The sequence below is a fragment of the Lygodium microphyllum genome, chromosome 28, assembly GCF_053477565.2.
Source record: "Lygodium microphyllum isolate KBCC chromosome 28, Lygodium_microphyllum_v1.1.10, whole genome shotgun sequence".
Lineage (NCBI taxonomy): Eukaryota > Viridiplantae > Streptophyta > Polypodiopsida > Schizaeales > Lygodiaceae > Lygodium > Lygodium microphyllum.
In genome coordinates this window covers 61,934,402-61,946,777 of record NC_141162.1, presented here as the reverse complement: position 1 = coordinate 61,946,777, position 12,376 = coordinate 61,934,402, and positions in this window count along the sequence as shown.

Below are 12,376 nucleotides of genomic sequence, written 5' to 3'. Positions count from 1 at the left end.
CATTGCTGGGAATCTAATAAGAGATCAACCTTTAAGATTATCTCCACCTTCAAGGCAAGAGACATCTGTGACTTTTGAATCTGCAACACCAAAGATACTGGAAGACTTGTCTAGTAATGAGCTTCACATATCTGAAGAGCCATCTATTTTCTATTGCTTTGGTGATAGCTCTTGCTATAGGTGACCAGTTTGACAAGTTCTTGAAGCATGCCATGCCGATGCTGCTAGGGAGCAGCTTTTGTTATAGATGTAGTTTTTGGACCTGCATATTTTTGAGCTATAATTCTGTTGATATAGAGATTAGTATGCATGCGGTAAATCTAGTTTTTCTACTTGGGAGCTTGCTTTGAATAATATGATATTTTACTGGTACCGAGGTGCATATTTCTCCATATGGATAGCAATTTTCATATTCTTTTCTTGGATTATCCATGGGCTAGGAAAGAATGCTCATTCATTGAAAAGGGATGCAATGGAGTATGTGGAGTGTGAAGCCACAGTAAGCCTTTCCTCCCTTCAAAGATGCAATGAAGAAGAGAGGCATAAGTGATACGGAGCTACTTATGGTAGATACACAGTGTGTTGGTTATTATAAAGAGGAAGATGCTCCTAGCCGGAGGCTTGCAAGGCCATTGATATTCTATAGAACGGATAGCGATTGACCTATGGAAAATGGATATGCTCGATTAGCTGAGAGAATCCATGTCCTAGTTGACATGCAAAACATGAAAATTATTTAATTTGAAGACCCTAAGCTAATACAATGATGGTAACCTGGGTCTCAGATCAATTGCTCATCGCTTAAGTTTTGTTGAGATGGTTGTAACTTACAAGGATCCTAATGAACACCACTACAGGAAGAATGCATTTGAAGTTGGTATAGTTGTCATTCGCTATGTTTGCTATCAAGCTGTCAAGGCTCGTTTGGCATATCCACACAGACAAACCATGAAGATGACCACCACGACAAAGACGAAGATGAAGAAATGAGAATCGTTACCAGACTGCATTTTGAATTTGGGACAGAGACACAGTGCAAGCAAAGGAAACATCTGTTGTTGCTTCTTCTCATGGTTGTGATGTGGTTTTCTTGTGGTTGTGATGTTTCAATCGCCTATGGAGAGAGTGGGAGCATGAGAGAGTAAGACATCCTGAAATTCTGTCATGTTGATCTTACAAAAATCAGAGAGGGGGATCAATATATCACAACAAACTCTAGACCACTTACTATATAGAAAGTTCACATTATAACTAGGAAGAATAGCAACCAAACTAGGAAGAATGTAGAATTTTCTAGTTATAACTAAATAAATTTATCATCATGAATCTCTTATATCTAGTATCTAGAAAATTGAAGCCTTATCTAGTAACATTATCTAGTAAGTTATTGTATATCTAGTAACAATATCAACATAATTAGGAAATTTCAGTTTTCACTAGTCATAACTAGCAAGTACTATCATTTAATTAGGAAATTATGGATAGTCTTTCAAGTTAACTTAGACTCATGATTTTTCTAGGTATAACTAGTAAATAAATATGAATTAATTAGATATTTACATTTATATATTACTCACTTATGAGCTAAGCTTTCGATTTCACACTTATAGCTATACTCACTAGTCTGTGTAAACTATGCGCTTAGTCGAGTCTGTCCATAGCTTATACCTTGGCTAGCTTATACATTAGGCATAGGATAAGCATATGCTAGGTTAGGCATTGGCTTGATATAAAGTAAGAACATTCTATGCTATGCATTAGAATACAACTTATATAAGGCATTTTCTAGGCACAAGGTAAGCATAGAATAGGATAGGGTTGTGTTAGGTGTTGGCTCCTAGCATATGCTTACCCTATGTCTTAATTATGCCTAGATTATTCATAAACATAGGATATCCTTAACCTCTTCCTAAAATATGCTTAGACTATGTATAAGCATAGGATTGGCTTATGGTATGCCTAGTTATTGCCTAACTTGCTATATGTGTACCCTATGCCTACTACCCATTGTCTATCTTAGACATACGGCCTTTGTCTGGCCACTCTATAGCCTTTATTAGTTTATATGTATGAGGAGCCTATGCATATACCTTGCCTATATCACTAATCCAATCTAAGCCTAAGCCTAAGCTTAAGCTCAAGCTCTACCTTACTATGAGCCTAGCCCTAACAATAACCTTTAATGTAGTCTGTCTAGTATATATTGAGTCTAATTCTAATTTAAGGTAAATAATATAGAGAGTAAGATAGGCTTACACATCATGTGTTACTTCTATATTAAGTTGTATTTAGTTATTTTGTGGATTCTCATTAATTTTGGCCTATTTGTAGTACAGTTCTAACTTTTTATATGTGTGATGATGATCATATTGTGCTAGACAGACGATAGTAGGCGATTAATTTGTTTTGTACTTTTGGTGAGAAAATAATTAGACAAGTATGGAGATGTAATGATTGTAATATTGATCACTAATGGAGTGCAATGTGAAATTATTATTATTATGGGGATTATTATCACATGAAGCTATTTATATGCTTTAGCTTTAAAGTAATTGTACTCATCTATTTAGAGTACACTATTGTCTCTATTTTCTTTTATGTTATTCATATTCATTATACAACACATAATCTAGAGATTATCTTAGGTGGTTGAGCATTAGCAAGATTAGTTGAAGAAGTTGATCTCTCACTTGTGCAGAATTAACTAGCTTATTGACGAGTGGCGTGTTGTTCCCATTGCATCGAGTAGCGTTTTTCTCACTTAGCTATAGGTTGAGGTGTACATTGGCATCTCCCCTATATCATAAGTACCTACATGAGTCTCCCCTTACAAGATATCTACAAGCTATCAATATTGTATGGGTATATATTTGCATCAACCATGGCTATGCATGAGCATTCACTACATTGGTTAATACCCTTCAACCACATGGTCTTTTCCCTCTTCATCATGTGGACCACACATTGCCTTTTTCACCCAACCACTTAAGCACCTTAGTCCACTCAACTACTATGCAAATAGGCCAAATGATTGTTTGGCCACATTGGAGCACTTGATCACTTGAAGCACGTCCTAACTACTTGGAGCAGTTTGGCCACATGTTTGATTAGGCCAAAATTCAAGCATACTCTTCCACGTGCACATACTCAATCACATAGTCACGTAGTTGCACAATCATGCACTTTATTTCAACTCACTTGATCATCTCCACTCTCTTACCCTCTCTGACCACATTGAGAACTTTGTTTATCTGATCACAATAGCCTCACTCAACAATTTGGGCCACATTAGGCACTCATGAATCACTCTAGGTAGCATTAGCACATGATTATACAATAGTTTGACACTATACCACCATCACGCTCTACTACTTAGTGCTCATAGCATAGTGATGTGGATGGTAATATATAAGGCCAAATTTGCATATTCTTGGACAAGAGTGTAAACACTTTCACACATTGTAGATGCATTTGAACACACACTTTCAAGTACCTCAAGATAAGAACTAGGGTACAAGGCCTTTGGGGCACTTTGTATATGTGTGAGAGTAAGACATAATACATTAGTCCACTCGTATATATTGTGTCTAGAGAAATTTTGTGCAAGTGTGGACACACAAGTACATTTGTGTAGAACATCTATTATGCATTGTGTAGAACACACTTTTTTAGAATTTGAATTCTTCTTCAAGCTTCTATGTGGTTCTTTGAATATGATATAGCTCTCTTATAGAGTAGAAACCCTTCACATTAGCAAATGTTATAGGAAAAAAGATAGCATGCAATCTATTGATTTCCATGGGGATTATAAGAATAAGGGTATATAGCACATGAAAGATAGTGTGGAACAAGAGGTTTTACTAATGGCTAGTAGGGTTTTGCATGTTTTCTACCTAATTTGTTATCAAGCCAAAGAAGCCTCATAAGACCTCCATTGAGCCACCATGATGCATATAGATATTATCAAGATAAGGTTTCTTAAAAATGACATATGTGTTGGTATTGCTCAACTCTATGTGTATTCCAAGTGTGTTGCACTCGCAAAAGGAAAAGAAGTGTTTGACAAGTTCCCAGTACCAAATAGAACCTCTTGGAGTGCCTTAATCACTAGAGATAGGCAAAGCATGGACATGGTGATGAAACTTTGAGATGTTTTGGCAACATTTTAAAGGTGAGTGTCACTATTTTCTACTCCCCTCCTCTTCTGTGATCCTCGACATCACCCCCACATAAGCTTTTTGTATCATCCTTGAGAATCTCATTATCAGATATTACACTTCATATTTCACAAACTCAATGCCTCTTTTGTCCATAAATTCACAAGGATCAACAAAATTGGTTGCCTTATCAGAATACATACTTCAATCCTTTTTAGATTCACACAAGAAATTGGTATGTATAAATGTGATAGTTCACCCATAGCTAAAAGATCTTGACAATCCTTTTTAGAGTAGTAGAAAGGTGATGCAAAAAGCTACATCACTCTAGAGTATGCACAAATGATCCATAACATTAGAAAGGTGATGCCAAAAACTACATGACTTCAAAGTAAGCACGGAAGCTCCAGAAGAAGCCAAAAAACTAATACAAATTTTAGTATTGTACTTGTTGGTTGCAGCTGCCAATTGGTTGCTCTTGCAGCTGCGAGTACATACTTCAATCCTTTTCAAATCACACAAATAGTTGGTATAAATGTGACAATTCACCCATAGCTAGAAGTTATTGACAATACTTTTCAAAACAACAAAAATTTGATGCAAAAAACTATACATATCTTCAAATACATTTATGGTGAGGCATAAACTTCAGAAACATACCTTCAAATTATGTGTTTTAGAAGAATGAAACACTAAAGAGTTAGAGAATAGATGACCTCCAAACACAAGTCTTCAGCCTTTAGGTACTTCTACAATAAAAACATAACAACTCCATCCTCCTCATGGTGTCTATGTCATTGGTCATGACTTTCTTCCTCTTAGTCTTGCTCTTCTTAGGGAGAGGAAGGGTAAGTGACACATTATTGTGTGCCACTACACACTTCTTTGTTCCCTGAGAGTTTGGAGGTCATTAAGGTAATTGCACACTTGCCTCGTGATGGTCTAGATTATGACCTTGGGTAGAGAAGGGGGTTCCTGACCTTGGGTAGAGAAGGGTTGAACCCCTTGCATATTGTGTAATTGGCCTATTTCCATGGTCATGCGCCCCAAGGAGGCCAAGGACTATGGCACATGCAAGGCCATTGAGGACATCTTCTGCCCTGACTAGTCCTATCTTTTTATTAAAGACCTCATCACCAGTGGCACCTCTGTCCTCGAGACTGTCCCTCTGCTCCTTGATGTTGAGCTCACGGCCACCGATGTTTCTATGTTGATCAACTAATAGTAGGGGTGTTGTGCAAACCTGCACTTGAATAGCATAAAGCGTCATGCTGCGCTCGAACTGACTAAGATGTTAGAGATGCTAATGGGGCATGGGAAGTTAAAAAAAAAAGATGTGGCTGCCTCCGTACGGTAGTTTTTGGTAGAGAATCATACTTCCTTGCTAGGCCCAGCAAAAGGACAAGTTCCCCATCCTCCAAAGAGCACGATGTCTTATAGGCAGCGTGCTCTTCTTGTACAGAACACAACAACAAAGAGACTTTTTGAGCTCATGGAGAGGAAAAAGAGCAACTTGTCATTGGTTTTGCATATGTGAACACAACATAAGAGCTGTTGGCTATTGCTAAAAAGGTATGTATAAGCTTTTTGTTTCAGTTAGAACAACAGTGAGATATGATGGTATAACTTAACCAATAACAGAAGCAATTGATTAGTGTGAGCCTTTCTATTCTTTACATTGATTTCAAGTTACATCATCGAAAAACACAACAATTCAAGGAAAAGCAAAATGTATGCCTTTTAATTGTTCATTGGAACTTAAATACACCAACACTTTGAGTCTAGAGACCTTCTTGATGCAGTAATTTGCTCCACATGGATACAATCATCTAGCCAAGGAGGAGTATTTCTTCAAGGAGATGTCTAATTGGACTTGAGAGTGTGGTATAATTGAATCCAACTTTACATGTCTCGGTTGTATATATCTATCTGTTGGATGTTGTCATGTATAGGTTATGTGAGTTTATTATTGTTAAGGACTTGGTTAGCAACAACAGCACAATATTTGATCAAGGCAGTTACAGTACAAGTTATGAGAGACTCAGGTATTCACCATCACTTGCCAAATATGTAATCAATAGGCCCACCTCTTAACTATGGGCAGTAAAAGACCACAGCTAGACTGCGTGTAGTGAGTGTCAGTGCATTGGTTAGTCAAGTTCATCTAAGTCTCGTAGGTGCATTTTTTGCACTTAGAAAATATGAGGCTATCTAATAGGCTACTCACTTGAGTGGTTGCCAAAGCACCCATTGGATAGACTCCAGATTTAAAATATTATGTCAAAGGGATATTAGAGAATGTCAAATTCTCTATAGTGTTGTTATTATAGAACACCGAGAAAGCATAGGTTCATAGGTGCGTTGAAGGGGGAGTCTCAAAGTATTGCGATCATCCATCATTCTTATGTGGATGACTGAACTTGTTTTCATCTTTGTGGTGTCCTATTTCAGCTTGTGCAAGGCTTGGATTTTGGCGCAATCTAGACAAACTTGTACCTAGAACCATATCCTTAACTTGGATCACAACTCAATTGTTAGCAGTGGCCTATTGTCCCACGGCAGAGAATGTTGTAGATATCTTCACGAAGCCTTTGTGCAAGGCTTCCATGCTTTATCACATGAGGTTGTTGGGTCTTCAAATGCTCCTAGCATCTAAGAGGGGGTGCCAGCTTGCTTATTTTATTCATGGTAGTCTACCATCTCTTGGTTGCGAGCTCTTGTTAAAGTCTAATAGAGACATGGGAACTATCACAATTTTTTAGTGTGCACTTTTGGTTCATTTTCTGCATTTTCTAGCATGTCATCATTTGCTTGACATTATCCAATTATTTGGCATTTTTCTTGACATTTTTGCCACATTAGCATCATGCAACTTGTAAATAGTCGGCCAATTTTGGCCATGTGGAAAGGTTTGCTTGTTTTAGCATATTTTTGCTATTTATAATAGTCATTGGATGGGGCAACATTCACTCATCTTGACACTCTTTGTCTCTGATGTTCCCATCTTTATCAGCCTAATTTGGTGCCCTTGATGACACTTTGTGCTGCGTGCACGGACTGATCAGTCCTCCCTCTATATGCAACATTCATTCTTGTTAGTACAGACTTTCTTCCTTCTTCTCCTTGGTGTCTCTCTCTTCCCTTCTCACCATGTTTGTGTTTCTTCTTCCATTGTGCACTCTCATAGGATCATGGACTCCAGAGTGTTGGATGATGAAGGAAATGCCACCAATGGCACCAACGAAGGTATTTGGGGCTCTGATGGAACAGAAGCTAGGAAGCTCCCAAAGATTGTCTCTTGAACTTGAGTAGAAGAGGGAATGAAAGAAGGGATATCACATAGAAAATCCTCAATGCTTGCATTAGAGTCAATGTCTGTGGAGACACACACTTGAGTAGGGAAAATGGGTAGCTCTTGTGGAGCCTTTAGTGGACAAAATCCTTTGTCTCTTGGTGGAGTGGATTGTGGAGCCAAAGGAGTGGAAGGAGTTGATTGCACTATTCTTGAAGGAGTGCACTAACGAGGAGAGAATTCGTTGTTTACGGGAGTTTTTCCAAAATTATTGTGATATCATTGTCATCCACAAAATGAAAAATAGTCATTCAAAAAAGACATTGCAATGCTGTGTTTTGCACAAAATTAGTTTGTTAGTAGACCTCACTATGTGGCTCTTACTCAAGTCTACTCTTATAATTCCTTTGCAGAAGACAAGGGAGTTGAACCAAAAGCAAAGAAAGTTTTGAACGAGTCAAGCAATCCTTCAGACTCATGTAAGGGCTTTCATTTGTTAACTGTCAGCTTAGATGGTCACTATCTAGCAGTTGGTGATCGAAATGGCAATCTTCACGTATATGATCTATAGTTCCTTTAGATTGTAAACTTCAAGGTAAACAATGGTTGATCAAATGTGTTTATTTTTTCAGTAAGCAACATAGTTAGACTTAAAGGTGCTAGGAAGACACTACTTAACAACATTATTTGACAAGTGGTTGGTGATAGTGTACTAGAACTTGTGGTAATACTTGGAAAGAAGCACATGATGCAGGGATTCTTACTTTGAGCTTTGGAGCTGTGGCCCTCATGGGTACTGACATTAATGCCATTCAAATTCCCCTTTTGGCATCTAGTGGTAGAGACCATTTTGTACACATATATGATGTTTGCATGTATTGTGACTTGTACATTCATAGTCTATCATTCCTTTGTCAACATGGTGGTCATTTAATTCACTTTTAGAGTTCATGTTTTGGAGGCAGATAATTTTTTTGACTTGTGCTATTCAAGAGTTTGTCTTATAGAGTACTTATTTGAGCATGATTGATTTTTGAATTCAGGAACTTTGATGTCATCAAGACATGAGATGATAATTTAGCTTCAATCATCGCAAATTTTTTTACTTGCGATGGTTTCAAATTGCCGAGAACTAGTGCCAATAAGTATGGCTTCCTCCTAAAGTCATGGTTTTTACTCTGAATTTTAAGATTCTCAAGTCTATTTTGTCTTGAATCAACTGTAAAACCACTTGCCTGTAGATCAGTGGTATTTCCCAACATAGAGGCAACGGCAATGGGCATCAAGAGTACATGTTATCATCAAGAAATGGCTTCTCGTGGTAGAGATTATGATATAGACATTGATCCATACAACAAGCTAGCAGTAACTATTGGATATGTTGGAAGTTATTTTCATGGAAGGTTACCACAAGTCTTATATTGAAACATGATTGGCTAGTATGTTAAGTTATTTGTCTTGTATGGTTTCAAGATAAGAAGTTGAACATGCTTAATCTTGCTAATGGGAAGTTTGTAAGATGCTTCAAACCAAAAGGAGAAGTTGGTGAGCCCATAAAAGTATGAATAATGAAGTCCTTATTGTAACCTGCTTAATTTACTGAACATTTTGAAATTTGGATGGTGTAAAGAATAGGGCAAAAAAGGTATGTGTGTTTTGGTGTTTTACAAATGGTGCATAAGATCAAATTGTTGTTGTTTTGCCAAGGATTTATGCTCTGTTCAAATAAGAAAGCTCTTATTAAGGACCGAACCTTTTTCTTCTTATGGTTGACCACTTGAAGATAATTCACAAAGCCACATCTCTTTATATCTCACTTTTTTTGTCTGCAAATTTTCCACTTTTGATCTTTAAGACATTGGTTTTGTGTACAATATTTGTCATCACAATTTCTAATGCCTTTTTCTTCTTTTTGTGGCAGGTTCTCATTGATCCTAGTGGGTCATATGTAGTCTGCTCACATTTTGATAAGAGCGTGCACATGTATGACATATCAAATGGAAGCATTTTATCCCTAGGGCAAGGTCATGCTGAAGTAATAACATGGATAGCTTTCGTGCCTTATTGCAAGCAGCTAATATCGATAAGTTTAAGGTGGCCTTTAGAGTCGTATATATGTTGACCTTGGCTTCTTTACTATAACTTTTTCACTTAGTGCTACTAATTTATTGTTTTCAAACAGGTCAATGGAGACAATTGCGTATTTGTTTGGAGGCTTCCTAATGTAAAAACACTGTAGTTTACAATTTGAATTGCAAACATCCAATCCATCCATACTACTTACCGACTCAAAAGGGCGCCTAAACAATACTTCTTCAACCCCCATGATACATGACAAGTCTCAAACACAAGAATTGGATACTTGTGGTATTGTTGTTACTACTAGACCTCAGAGTACAACTCTTGCATTCAAGTTTAGTGTGTCCCGGTTGCCACATTGGGCACAAGCCAAGGTTGCAGAGACCATTTTGGAAAATGATGAGGGTGAATCAGAATATTTAAGTTTTCATTCTTTTGAATCAATATGGGAGGCCAAAGTTTGCAATACAACATGTTTTTGAAATACTGGCATCAGCATATGCGTTAACAAGAATAAATATGGAAACTCCAGCTGAATTTTTATGTTGCCATTTGTGCCTAGGAAAACATCTTGTTTCGGTTGGATTTCCATACAATGGTTTAGTTTGCCTCTGAGATTTCAAGTCTGTAGCATTGATAGCCAAAGTTAGAGAAACAACAACATCCATGCCAATACGTGGGATACATGTTGATTCAGATGTAAGTTTTTTTGTTACAACAGGTGTTAATCACTTGAAACATTGGACTATCACATCAAATGCAGGACATCAACGATCTTGAATAGGCTCAGATCTGGTCCTAGATGGGAGAAATGTTCATCTTGGTAGTCTATGTGAAAATTCTTTTGTGGTAGTAACATCTTCAGAAGATTCATGAGATGGAGATGTCCAATTGTTTTATGCCTTGACCTGCACAGGCATGCCCAAGAAAGCTTTAACCAAATTTTTTGGTTTGGCACTTTTCTCGATTCTGCTACTGATTTTGTATAATTAGTGAATTGAGGATTGTGGTTGACACATATGATGTTCAACATGAATATTATGCCTTTTACATTGTGGACTTGCATTGAAAAAATGGGTTAATCTTAAGGTATCCTTTGATGCAAGCAAGGATCTCTTTGTGGTTGCCTATCTACAGACATAAACAATAGTTTCAACTGCTTGTTGCAAGTTTGACAAGGCCATGGTTTAGTTATTTCAAGTTTGCACATTGATTGTGCATGCAATGATGGTATTGTGCAGATTTTCATGCTTGAGTCTTTTGCATTTGCTGCAACTTTTGGCTAAACCAGCACCATTTGGATTCCATGACCTGACAGATATAAACACATGCTCCTACCTTGCCACACATAACGTAAATGGGATCTCATATCCTGATGTTGATGCTTGTCAATTTGCAACATCGTACAAGCTTGGTAAGTTTTATTTTGAGATAACATTAGTGAGTCCTTACATTGAGAAGAAGCTTAAAGCTGTAAGGTGTAAAGTGCTTCAGCTTTGATAACACATTAGTAAGGTTTCTCTTCAATCACTATTCTTACATCAAATATTTTGGTTTTACTAGTTGTTGTATATGCCAATCATAGTTTCTTTTTTTGGGATACTCAAAACTTTTCAAAGGTCAGGACCTCTATTCCAATATTGTTCAAGCCTATGCTTCTTAGAAGTTGTTAAGTTCTCTATTGAGTGGAAAATTAATGGTATTTGTAGCCTCTTTAAGATGATCTCTTTTGTGAGGTTTGTAGTGCTATTAAAGAACTTGTTAGTAAAAACTTAAAAATGCTTGGGATTGTATAGGACATATTTGAATGCGTTGCATGTATCCTCTTTGTCATAGGCTAGATCTGGCATGAGACATAGCATGTATCACTTCTCTATCACTGAAGTATTTTTGAAAAAGGCATGGCAGCCATGCATCATAGTTCAAAAGAATCATACTCTATCCTTTGGTCTAGTCATGTGGGGAATCTCCCCTAGCACATTGTACCACCCTCCCTTATTGCTTAAAGGCACAAATCCCACTCATGTGCTGATGAGTCACCTCCTTCCTTGAAGGAAAAAAGGAGTGGAAAGGAATCACCTCATAGTTAGACCTAGTCCCACCCTCCCTGATTGATCAATGCCAAGTTTGGATTAGTTTCGGGTTGTATGAAAGTGTATCTTCCATGTTGGGCTATTTTTCACCCATTTTGGGTTTTTTGGGGCAAATCTGAAGGAGAACTTAGTTGTGAGTAAGGGATAGGTGCTGAAGCTCTAGGAAAATAGGGCAACTAGATGTTGAGTAGATTCTAGGGCTGCAAATGACAAGATGCCCTAAAAATGAGGTTATTACAGTTGGTGGTGCAAAAATTAAGGTTTCAAACAGCAAAACCCTAAAAACCAATAAGTGACCTTATTTTTTATCTTGGAAATAACAGAGGTTGTTGTTACAGCACTTTCTTGGCAGCATATTGAATTGCTCTCTCTCCTCTACTCTGTTTTGCCTCAACTTAGCAAATCTGAAGATATTCAACATTTTTTTGTTGAAATCATGCCTAATTATTGCTGTAATTAGGGTTTTTCTACTGTCTCAAGAAGTGCACCATTGAATATTGGCCATTATCAGTTTTGCTCATCTGTTTGAAGGTGGACAACTCTTATATGCTCTTGGAAGTTTACCAACAATGATGGATCATTGGCTTCTTTTGCTTGGCTGGCAAGCATTGGAGAAATAAAATCTTCAAGTTGTACTTAGTGTATACGGGCTCGTGGTGCAAAAACGAGTTATAATCAAAGATATAGTCATTGGAAGTTTGAGCCTAGATTATGTTAATATAGTAGAATAGGGACAATTTGGATTTCACATTATA